This window comes from Mustela putorius, unplaced genomic scaffold (genome assembly GCF_011764305.1).
Source record: "Mustela putorius furo isolate JIRA1106 unplaced genomic scaffold, ASM1176430v1.1 tig00000129_pilon_pilon_pilon, whole genome shotgun sequence".
Classification (NCBI taxonomy): domain Eukaryota; kingdom Metazoa; phylum Chordata; class Mammalia; order Carnivora; family Mustelidae; genus Mustela; species Mustela putorius.
Genome location: NW_025421290.1, coordinates 2,465,469 through 2,478,694, shown reverse-complemented (window position 1 = coordinate 2,478,694; position 13,226 = coordinate 2,465,469). Strand labels below are relative to the sequence as shown.

At 35.0% G+C, this 13,226-nt stretch overlaps 1 protein-coding gene across 1 annotated transcript in view; it reads left to right on the top strand.

Annotated features, from left to right (window-relative positions):
• The window catches only part of MDGA2 (MAM domain containing glycosylphosphatidylinositol anchor 2), an 871,541-nt gene that overhangs the window by 668,701 nt on the left and 189,614 nt on the right, over window positions 1-13,226 (top strand). The gene's annotated exons all lie outside the window — the stretch shown is intronic.

The window sequence follows — 13,226 nt, the reverse complement described above, 5'->3', positions numbered from 1 at the left end:
GTAAAGAGTGGTCAAACTGAGATAAACTTTATGTTTTTTCTAACAGTGACCTTAAGAAAAAACATAATGTATTAAAATAACCAACTTTATTAGGATATCTAATTTTATTTGAACATTTCCATAATATGTTATTGCTCCAGTGCTTATTCAAGAAAACAGAATAATCTAATACATAAGTTAAAAAACAGTTGTAGTGGCAACTCTATGTTAATGTAAACTGATCTATAGGGCTATTTGTATTCTATAATATTCTATTTTATTTATCTATTAAAGGAATGTTACATTAAATTGCATTGCCCGATTAAGTAAACTTTACCTGGTGATATATGCTAGGAAGTTTGATTTATGAGTTGTGAATGGGAATATTTTCTTATAGTTCTATGTTATTAGATTAAAAATAGAAATATGTAGATACTAGTTTAATTTTCTAAATAAGATTTAATGATTAAAGAGCTACAATGTGCCGAGGGAGAAATAAACCTATAAATTAACACTTAATTAGGAACTTAGATGTTTTTAAATAATATAAATATTATTGCAGGTAAGAATACACACACTTTATTGAGGGCACTGTGAGATCAGATAGGATGATGTACAATTATAGTTATGTAGTGTTTTAATTTTTAAAAACTCTTTCAAGTACATTATTTTATTTTGTCCTCACTTCCAGAGAAGATATTTTATAGATAATGACATTGTAGCTTGAGAGGTTAAGTGACTAAACTCAATCACATACCCACTTAGTGGCAGAACCGGGGCCAGAATTTCTAGTCCAGTATCATTTTTAACTTCATGCTGCCAAATTCTGTATAAGATTTAAATATGTAAATCTGTACTGGGCATAAATATAAAAGATACCATGCTTTTTAACTGTAGAGCCCAAAGAACATGATAGAATGAGTACACCCAGATCAGTTCTAGGAATTGGAGACTGACTAGCAAGGTGGTGTAGGGCCTATTTAATGTCAAAAACTTAAGTCCATATGCCCTGAATAGAGAAGAGTTATCATTATTTATTTGCTTGCATGAGTTAAATACAAGAAAAAGAGCATTGAGACATTGGCAAATTCTCCAGTACTACCTGTTAGGAATTTTCTGATCCACCTTCAGCTTTAAAATTTTTATTTACAGTATGTTTTTGTGTATGAATAGGTCTCATAATCATTCTCCCCTTCATATATATCCAGAGTACCTCTGAATTGTTTTTGTTCCTCTTACATACACATATCTAAAAACATAGGTCCCCTGCCTTTTTTTACGTTTAGAATGAGACCTCAATACATTTATTCATTATGGAGGCATGATTATACAGTAGTTGTTTAACGTTTGCCATTTTATGCTAAGTAAACTTGAAATTTGAATTGTAGACACAAATAAGGGTCCCAAATAAAGCAAACATATTTGGAAATTGGATGCTTTCCAAAATAATTTTCATCATATTACAATTCACCCTGTGCTTATTTTACTTCCTTAGATTATAATTAGAAATGAATATAATTGAATATTTTTAGAAGTTGATTCACTTAAACTTGATATAATTCCAGCAGAGAAAACAACTCATAGTGTTGAAATCAGCATCATTTATACAATAGACAAAACAATCTGGTATATATTTATAACAGTAAAAGTGTAAATCAACAAGATAATTGAGGAACAATTGGCAAGATGGAGAAATCATTGAAAAGTATCAGTGCTTTTATTCTGTATTCCATTTCTCTCCCTCTTTTCTTTCATTGTCTCATCTTAGAGGCGATAACAATAGACTTTCTAAGGTCATGATGGTAACATTCTGAACCACCCATGTAACATTCTGAACTGTCTGTGTAGTTTTATGCTTTACTCCTCAGAGTAGCAAGGTGCTGCTCACTGTAAGTATCTCCATTAAGTGATCCCTATTGTTCTCACGTAACATGATGCCATGTAATCTTAATGTTGATTGAAAGAACCTTTATGTGTAGATGTATGGCAAGCACTTTCCAGCCAGATTCATTCTTGCCATCTTTACTTACCAAATCCTGTAGCACATCATAACATAATGAAAACACAATATAATGAAAATCTCAACTTTCAGTTAATTAAAAATTGAGCTGAAAAATAGTAGGGGCAGCAATAATTTTTGACTAGATCTTTTTTCTCAAAACATTTGCGTTAGATGTTTATAGTTCCTCTTGATCAACATATGTTGTTCTCTGTCATAAGACACTTCTGTGCATTAGTCCATCCTTTCCATAAAAATCTTGATTTAGGTCTTGGATTTAACTCACAAGACCACATTTATCACTACACTGTGATACAAATCCTATAAGAAGTTCTTGCTGGTCTTTCAATCATTTCCTTAGCGAATGTTATCTGAGTGCATCACTTATCCAAAATAGTGAACTATGTAAAGGAAATGTTGCCTCCTAAAAATTTCTTGGCATCAGTATAAATCTATGGAAGCAGATAGGTGTATTAAGAAAGAACACTGCCTGGGGCACCTGGGTAGCTCAGGGGGTTAAAGCCTCTGCCTTTGGCTCGGATCATGATCCCAGGGTCCGGGAATCAAGCCCCTCGTTGGGCTCTCTGTTCAGCAGCGAGTCTGCTTCCTCCTCTCTCTCTGCCTGCCTCTCTGCCTACTTGTGATCTGCCTCTGAGATCTCTCAGAGATCTCTCTCTGTCAAATAAATAAATAAAATATTAAAAAAAAATAAAACCAGCCTTTAAAAAAGAAAGAAAGAAAGAACACTACCTGAATTGCCCCCCCTCAAAAAAATTTATCTAAGTCTGCTGCATTCCAAATAACAGTATATGATACTATTTTCCCAGAATACTGCATATTTTCCTCCTTTACATCTACATAGCTAAAATGAGCCACCCAGGTGTTTCTTTTCAGACACAGGAACACTGCTTAAAGATGAGTTGCATATTTCCTTTTTAAAGAAAGGAAAAATTAGCAACAAGTCATTTCTGGGAAAGAGCTAAATATGAGACATCATCAGCTTCGCTGGCAGTAGAGTACTTAAAACATTTTTATTCTCCTTTTCTATACTTATATCATTTAAATTCTCTGAAGTGGTAGAACATTTGACTGAATGCTCAGAAATTCACATTTTGTATTCCTATTGGAGTGATGCTCACTATTAATGTTACTAATGATATTATGTTTGTAAGCACTTATATCATTTATTAATCTTTACTATATGTCATAATGAGCCACTTTTACACCATTGTTCTGTTTGGGTGTGTGTGTGTGTGTGTGTGTGTGTGAGAGAGAGAGAGAGAGAGAGAGAAATAGAGATTGGGGAGTTATTTCAAATTTAACTATTGTAAACTGTAATACTCAAATATCCTGAAAATAATTTGGGTTGAAATGAATTGCATCCTGATTGCTGAAATATATCTGAGATTGACTGATCAGAATAGTCCTCTCAATGCATGCTCAACCCTTAAAGATATAAATAACATTAATGTAATATTTTTTTGACAATTCACTAATCTTACATATCAAACTTATCAACATAAGTGACAAATTTTGGTTTTCTATTATTTCCCAGAAACAATCATATTGACTGGTGAGCACTTTATAGGACCTTGGATAGTCCATTTCTCAGAAAACATGTTGAAAAACATGATCTTAGAGCAATCAACATAACATAAGTGCCAACAACCATCCATGTATTTAATTATAGAATATAAATAAATTATATAGAATATAATTTTATAATTATATAGAATATAATTTTAGAATTTTTAAAAATACCACATACTGTTTATAAAATATATAATGCAAAAATATATAAAAATATAAACAAATCACTCTAATTCTTAATATCCAGCAATTGGTGTCAATATCAGTAAGTTGGTATATATGTATATATATTGAGAGATGAAAAAGAGATAAATGTATGTGTACAAAAATTTTTTTGAAAATTATATTATGTTCAAGTTCTTTAAGAAAACTTAAGAGTAGGGAATAATTCCCAACTCATTTTATAATCCCAACATTACTCTGATACCAAAAAAAAAAAAAAAAGGCAAACTATAGCAGTATTAAAAAAAAAAAATCGGGATGGCTGGGTGGGTCAGTTGGTTGGACAACTGCCTTCGGCTCAGGTCATGATCCCGGAGCCCCGGGATCGAGTCCCGCATTGGGCTCCCAGCTCCATGGGGAGTCCGCTTCTCCCTCTGACTTTCTCCTTGCTCATGCTCTCTCTCACTGTCTCTCTCTCAAATAAATAAGTAAAATCTTAAAAAAAAAATCCACTAATATCCCTCATGAACATCAACACAGAAATGATAAGCAAAATTTTAGTAATTAAATCCAGTAATATATAAAAATGATACTACATTATGATGATGGGTGGTTTATTTTGAGAATGCACCATTGCTTAAAACTCAAAAATCAATCAATATAATTCACCACCTTAACAAACTAAAGAGGAAAACTCGTATGCTCCTTTCAATAAATGAAGAAAAAGCAATTGTTAAAATCCAACAGCTTTTCAAAACAAACAAGAAACCTCTTAGAAAACTAGCAGTGGAAGGTAACTTCCCAAACCTGTTAAAACTGTCTACTGAAAAAACACAAAGTTAGCATCATGCTTATAAGGAAAACAGTGAATGATTTCTCTGTAAGACAGGAAAATGATAAGGATGTCTTTCTTACTAGGTCTATTCATTATCATACTGGAAATTCTAGCTAGTACAAGGCAGCAAGCCTAGGAAAATAAGTAAATGGTATCTATTTTGGAAAGCTGGAAATTCTAGCTAGTACAAGACAGCAAGTCTAGGAAAATAAGTAAATGGTATCTATTTTGGAAAGAAAGAAATAAAATTGTCTTTATTTCCCTGATGATGTGGTCATCTGTGTAAAGGATCTGATGGAATCTACAACAAATACTAGACTACTAAGTGAGTTTATTAAGGGTATGGAGTAAAATGCCAATCTACAAAACTAATTGTACTTCTAAACGTGATCAATAAATAAACAGATGAAATTAGAAAAGAATCTTATTTACAATAACATTTTAAAATATTGCACTATATGATTGTATGGAGGAAAATTTGACAAAAGATGTGAAAGATCATCACTATAAAATATTGCTGAGAGGAATTAAAGACCTAAATAAATGGAAAGATATATGGTACTCATAGATATGAAATTAAATACCATTAAGATTTAGACTTTCCCAGTTTGATCTATAGATTCAAACAAGCTCATATGAAACTCTAGAATTTTTTTGGTAAAAATCAATAAGCTCATTCTAAAATTTATGTGGAAATACAAAATAACTACAATCTCCAGAACAACTTTGAGAAGGAGCCAAGTTTGATAAATAACACTACCTGATCTTGAGGTTTCTCATAAAGACAGAGTGGCTATTCATATAAAAATAGATTAATAGATTGGTGGAAAAGAATATAGATAAGTCCACATGTATATGATAGGACACTTTCTTATTGACAAATTGTATAAAGGCAATTAAGTGGGGAAAGGACAATCTTTTCAGCAGATTTCACATTACAATGGGTTTTCCATACACTATAAAATAAACTCCAATCCACCCTTTGCTCCCTACCTAAGAATCAGAACAAAATGTATCATTAATTTGCAATATGTAATAATGTTGATTTCTTTTCATATGATTATTTACCATCCATATATCTTCTTTGTTGAAAAGCCTATTCATATCTCATCTAATTTTTTAAAATTTTATTTATTTATTTGACAGTCAGAGATCACAAGTAGGCAGAAAAGCAGGCAGAGAGGGGAGGGGAAGCAGGCTCCCCACTGAGCAGAGAGCCCGATGTGGGGCCCGATCCCAGGACCCTGGGATCATGAACTGAACTGAAGGCAGAGGCTCAACCCACCGAGCCACCCAGGTGCCCCCTCATCTAATTTTTTATCAAGTTTTCTCATTATTGAGTTTTGAAAGTTCTTAACATATTCTGGATATACATCTTTTATCAAATATAAGATGTTCAGATGTTTCATTATACCTGGCTTGTCTTTTCATTCTTTTTCTTCCCATTTTTTAATTTAAATTCTAGTTAATATATAGTGTAATATTAGTTTCAGGAATAGAATTTAGTGATTCATCACTTACACATAACACCCAGTGCTCATCACAAGTGCCCTCCTTAATGCCCATCACCCATTTAGCCCATTCCCCCCCACCCACTTCCCCTCCAGCAACCCTCAGTTTGTCCTCCATAGGAGGTCATATATTCTTTTGAATTACTGTTTTTGTATTCTTTGGGTAAATACACAGTAGTGTGATTACTGAATCATAGGGTAGTTCTACTTTTAATGTTTTGAGGAACCTCTATACAATCTTTCACATTGTTTCAGTTTATATTCATGCCAAGAGTGCATAAGGCTCCCTGTTTGTCTACATCCTCACTAACTTGCTGCTTGAGATTTTTATTTTAGCCATTCTGACAGGTATGAGGTGATATCTCGTTGTGATTTTGATTTGCATTTCCCTGATGACGAGTGATGTTAAGCATCTTTTTGTGTGTCAGTTGGCCATCAGTAGGTCTACTTTGGAGAAGTTATCTGTTTATGTCATTGTCTACCCATTTTTTTAATTGGATTATTTGGGGTGTTTTTTGGTGTTGAGTTATATGAGTTCTATATATATTTTAGATACTAACCTTTTATTGGATATGTAATTTGTAAATATCTTCTCCCAGAATGCTTTCTTTTTAACTTTTTCATTTTTAATTGGTTTATATAGTTCTCTGTTTCCATGTTAGGGGTATAGATATTTAAAATTGTTAGATCTTCTTGTTGGACAGACCCTTTGAGTATGATATAGTGTCCTTCCTCATCTCCTCTTAGAGTCTTGGGCTTAAAATATAATTTATCTGATATAAGGATTGCCACCCCAGCTTTCTTTTGATGTTCATTAGCATGGTAAATGGTTTTCCACTCCCTCACTTTAAATCTGGAGGTGTCCTTGGTTCTAAAATGAGTTTCTTGTAGACAGTATATTGATGGGTTTTGCGTTTTTATCCATCCTGACACCCTGTGTCTTTTGATTGGGGCATTTAGCCCATTTTCATTCAGGGTGACTATAGAAAGATATGAAATTGGTGCCATTGTATTGCCTGTAAGGTGACTGTTACTGTATATTGTCTCTGTTCCTTTCTGGTCTACCTCTTTTAGGCTCTCTCTGCTTAGAGGATCCCTTTCAATATTTCCCACAGGGCTGGTTTGGTGTTTACAAATTCTTTTAGTTTTTGTTTCTCCTGTAATCTTTTTTATCTCTCCTTCTATTTTCAATGATAGCCCAGCTGAATATAGTATTCTTGGCTGCATGTTTTTCTCATTTCATGCTCTGAATATATCCTGCCAGTTCTTTCTGGCCTGCCAGGTCTCTGTGGATAAGTCTGCTGCCAGTCTGATAGTTCTATCACTGTATGTTACAGACTTCTTTTCCCAGGCCGCTTTCAGGATTTTCTCTTTGTCACTAAGTTTTACTATTCGATGACAGGGCGTGGACCTATTTTTATTGATTTTGAGGGGAGTTCTCTGTGCCTCCTGGATTTTGATGTTTGTCTCCTTTGCCATATTAGGGAAATTTTCTACTAAAATTTGTTCCAATATACCTTCTACCCCTCTCTCACTTTCTTCTTCTTCTGGAATCCCAGTTATTCTAATATTGTTTCGTCTTATGGCGTCACTTATCTCTCGAATTCTTCCCTTATGGTTCAGTAGTTGTTTGTCTCTCTTTTGCTCAGCTTCTTTATTCTCCATTGTTTCATCTTCTATATCACTAATTCTCTCTTCTGCCTCATTTATCCTAGCAGTAAAAGCCTCCATTTTTTATTGCACTTCATTAATAGCTTTTCTGATTTCAGATTGGTTAGATTTTAGTTCTTTTATTTCTCCAGAAAGGGCTTTTATTTCTCCAGAAAGGTATCTCTGGTATCTTCCACACCTTTTACAAGCCCAGCTAGCATCTTAAGAATATCATACTGAATTCTAGATCTGACATAGTACCAATGTCTTAATTGATTAGGTTCCTAGCCTTCAGTATTGCCTCTTGTTCTTTTTGTGTGTGTGTGGTGAGTTTTTCTGCCTTGTGATTTTATCCAGTTAAGAATATATGAACGAGAGAATAAAATACTAAAATGGTGGCAAAGACCCCAGAAAAATGTACACTAACATGATCAGAAGAGACCCCAAATCAGGGGGAGAAGAAAGGGGTAAAAAGAAGATAAAAAATTTTAAATATATATATATATATATATATATATATATATATATTAGACTGGTGAACAGAATAGAGCCACCCACTTGATTTTGGGTGTATTTTGGTCTCTTAGAAGAAACTACCTCCCAAAATTTTAAGGAAAGAAAAACTTTTATATATACAAAAATAAGGGTAAACATGAAGGGATGGAATATGACTGTCACGATGAAAATTTTTAAAAATCCTACAAAGGGACTTGATAAGATCAGTTAGTGGAAAAAGGAAGAAAAAGAAATTGGAGACAATTTACTCAGGCTGGAGACTAGAACAAAGACCAATGCTAGATTTAGGGTATATTTTGATCTCTTTGAAGAAATTGTATGCCAAAAAATTTTTAGAAAAAAAAACCCTCTATGTATACCAAAAATAAAGTTAGACACAATGAAGGTTAAAATATGGCTATAATAATGAAGGTTTAAAAAGATTTTTTTTTTAAAGAAAGGTATTGTTAATTTAAACTAGTTAAAAACCATTAAAAGAGGAAAGAGGAAAAGTTAAAAAAACAGAATAAGAAAAAAATAAAATTAAAAATTTTTAATTAACTTTGCAAGACTAAAGAATAATGGGGAGAAAGGCGTGAATTCCATGTTTTGCTTTCCCCTCCTCTGGAATTCTATTCTTCTCCTTGATCAGTGAGCTTGGTCTTGGCTGATTGTCCTTGCTGATCTGCTGGGAGAGGGGCCTGTTGCAGTGATTCTCAAATGTCTTTGCCCGAGGGGGAATTGGGCAGCTCTTGCAGGCCAGACTAAGTAATCTGCTCAGATTCACTCTCAGGAGCTTTTGTTCTCTGACCGCTTTCCTCTGGAGGACGGTAATGAAAATGGTGGCCTCCTAATCTCCGTCCCAGAGGATCCGAGAGTTCGGGGCCCCACTCCTCAATGCACTCTTGGAGAAAAGTGCTCAATCCCTCCTATCTCCCTGATCTCTGGCTGCACTCAGGCTCACCCAGCCTGTGACCCAGCATTTCTGTCTCTAGCACACAGTCCTGTTGAGTCTCCAAACCCAGCAGATTCCTGCCTCCAGAGGAGAAAGATGAGTCTCCCTGGATCTGCCACTTTGTGAGGTCCCTGCTCAAAGAGCAGTGGTCTGACTGTGCCTCAGATCATAGTTTAACATAACCCCAAGCTGAGAGCTCACTCCTTGGCTCCGTCTCTGTAGCTGGCTTCCCAACTCTGATACCTGTGAGTTCTGCTGCACTCAGACACCCCAATCATTCTGTGACCCCACAGGACTTGAGATCACACTATGCCCGTGAAGGTTTCACCCCTGCTTAGCCTCTGGAGCTGTGTCCCTCAGTGGAACAGACTTTTATTATTTATTTATTTAAGAAAAAATTTTTTAGTTTTTTAATAAACATATAATGTATAATTAGCCCCAGGAGTACAGGTCTGTGAATCGCCAGGTTTACACACTTCACAGCACTCACCATAGCACATACCCTCCCCAGTGTCCATACCCCACCACCCGCTCCCTACCCCTCTACCCCTGGTCACCCTCAGTTTGTTTTGTGACATTAAGAGTCTCTTATGGTTTGTCTCCCTCCTGATCCCATCTTCTTTCACTTATTCTTTTCCTAACCCTCAAAACACCCACATTGCATCTCCACTTCCTCATATCAGGGAGATCATATGATAGTTGTCTTTCACTGACTGACTTATTTTGCTAAGCCTAATACCCTCTAGTTCCATCCATGTCATTGCAAATGGCAAGATTTCATTTCTTTTGATGCTGCATAGTATTCCATGGTGTGTGTGTGTGTGTGTGTGTGTGTGTGTGTGTGTGTGTGTGTAATCTTTATCCATTCATCTATTGATGGACATCTAGGTTCTTTCCATAGTTTGGCTATTGTGGACATTGCAGCTATAAACATTCAGGTGCACATGCCCCTTCGGATCACTACATTTGTGTCTTTAGGGTAAATACCCAGTAGTGCAATTGCTGGGTCATAGGGTAGCTCTATTTTCAACTTTTGAGGAACCTGTTTTCCAGAGTGGTTGCACCAGCTTGCATTCCCACCAACAGTATAGGAGGGTGGAACAGACTTTTAAAAGTTTGAATTTTGTGCTCCACTGCTCGGCCACTTGCCAAGAGTTGGCCCCTCCCCATGTTGTCTATCTTCCTGTCCTTTCGGATTCACTTCTCTACAGGTCCTTCCTTTCAGAAAGTGGTAGATTTTCTGTTTCTAGAATTGCTGCTCCTCTAGTCTCCTATGGGTTTGGAGGTGTTTGAAATGGTTTTGTAACTATCTAGTTGAACTTGTGTGAGCTGATATCATCTCAGTCTGGTACTCCTCTGCCATCTTGGCTCCTCCTCCCTGTGCCTTGTTTTAAAACCACACTAGACTTCCTTTAATAGTCAAAGGATTATTTAGGATTTAATTGTTATTATTTTTTCCACCTGTTGATACTTGAAAGAAGATTATCCATGAAAAGTCAGATATTCAGAGCTTGGATTATTTTGGGATGCTAAGAAAATGTGTAATTAAGAATCTAAGAAATTCAGTTCTCTTTCATGACCTAACACTACCTACTGCATGATATGAGGCAACTCATTTAACTACTCTGTATGGTATTTGAACTTATAGAATATAGAGACCTAGATGATCTTGAAAACTTTTGTATTATTTCTGATTCTAAAACTCTGTAGTTATTCTATATTATTTCTTCACAAATTTAGGGATTAGAATAACTGCTCTTCCTTTGAAAAGCTTATATTTAAATTCCAGGCTGTAATAGCTAACATCTCATAGTTAGCAATTTAATTTGCAAAGATCCTGTACAATTTTTTATTACATATTCACAACTGTCTGGAATGTTGGCAAAAATGGTATTATTATCCTTAATTGCAGTTATGTGCTTGATGTCCGGCTTTCCACCCTTCAACTTTTTTGTGAATAAGATGAATGTCACAGTATCTAACTCAGTGTTGTTGCAAGATTTAAATATGCCTGACATACAGTATGAGATAAATGGCAGCCATTAATATTAGTGTAATGTTATAGCTATAATAATTTTGCTATTCTTATATTTATAATTGCAGTTATTTTTAGGCAGGAAAATGAAAAGTTGCAAAGGATAAATAAACTTGTAAAATCTGTACAGCTAAGAAAAAGCAATGCTGAAATTCCAATCCAGATACTTCATGTTAAAAGTATTTATTATGTCTAATGAGCATATAGCATTCTTATGAAACCCAACTACCTAGTAATATGTGTAGATAGATGATTTAGCATGTCCAAATTTCTAAGATATATGTGCCCTTTAGGCTATCTCTTCACCAATTTAAATTGTCATGGTGATTCAAATTTGAGAAGAGGGGTTTGATATCTACCAATAATCTGAGTGGGAGGGAGCAAGGGGATTGCCATTTTTTGTGGTTTACAGGCTGGCTGAAGTGGGAAGATAGGACTTTCCATATTTCCTTCAAAACCCTCTCCCTTCTCCCACAGCTAACTTTTAAATATTTAAATAATGTTAGACTTAATAACAATAAATTGTTTATATGAGAATAAGTTTACATCATTGTAAATTACATTATAATTACATTGTAAATATAACTATCAATAGTTTACAAAGTGGAATAGCAAGAAAAAAAGTTTTTATGCATTCCAAGTATGCTGTAAAAAACATACTATTTTTTTTAGATTGAGCATCTAAAGATGTTGCTTAGAACTAGGTAATTTGGGGGCACCCTGGTTGCTCAATGGGTTAAAGCCTCTGCCTTCGGCTCAGGTCATGATCTCAGGGTCCTGGGATCGAGCCCCGCATCAGGCTCTCTGCTCAGCAGGGAGCCTGCTTCCCCCTCTCTCTGCCTGCCTCTCTGCCTGCTTGTGATCTCTGTCTGTCAAATAAATAAATAAATATTTAAAATAAATAAAAAATGTTAGAACTAGGTGATTTTATGCCTGTTTGGGATATTGATATCTGTAATTTTGAAAAGACTTTTTAAACACTTGCTTATAATGATTGTTTTTTAAAAAAATCAAACTGCCATTTGTATGTCTTCATTGGAGAAGTGTCTGTTCATATCTTCTACTCATTTTTTGATATGATTGTCTGTTTTGTGTGTGTTGAGTTTGAGGAGTTCTTTATAGATCCTGGATATCAACCTTTTGTCTGTACTGTCATTTGCAAATATCTTCTCCCATTCTGTGGGTTGTCTCTTTGTTTTCTTGACTGTTTCCTTTGCTGTGCAGAAGCTTTTGATTTTGATGAAGTCCCAAAAGTTTATTTTCGCTTTTGTTTCCCTTGCCTTTGGAGACATATCTTGAAAGAAGTTGCTGTGGCTGATATTGAAGAGATTACTGCCTATGTTCTCCTCTAGGATTCTGATGGATTCCTGTCTCACGTTGAGGTCTTTTATCCATTTTGAGTTTATCTTTGTGTACGGTGTAAGAGAATGGTCGAGTTTCATTCTTCTACATATATCTGCCCAGTTTTCCCAGCACCATTTATTGAAGAGACTGTCTTTTTTCTACTGTATATTTTTTCCTGTTTTGTCAAAGGTTATTTTACCATAGAGTTGCAGGTCCATATCTGAGCTCTCTACTCTGTTCCACTGGTCTATGTGTCTGTTTTTATGCCAGTACCATGCTGTCTTGGTGATCACAGCTTTGTAGTAAAGCTTGAAATCAGGTAGCGTGATGCCCCCAGTTTTATTTTTGTTTTTAAACATTTCCTTAGCGATTTGGGGTCTCTTCTGATTCCATACAAATTTTTGGATTATTTGCTCCAGCTCTTTGAAGAATACCGGTAGAATTTTGATTGGAATGGCATTAAAAGTATAGATTGCTCTAGCAGTATAGACATTTTAACGATGTTTATTCTTCTGATCCAAGAGCATGGAAAGGTCTTGCATGTTTTTATGTCTTCTTCAATTTCTTTCATGAGTGTTCTGTAGTTCCTCAAATACAGATCCTTTACCTCTTTGCTTAGGTTTATTCCCAGGTATCTTATGGTTCTTGGTGCTATAGTAAATGGAATAGAT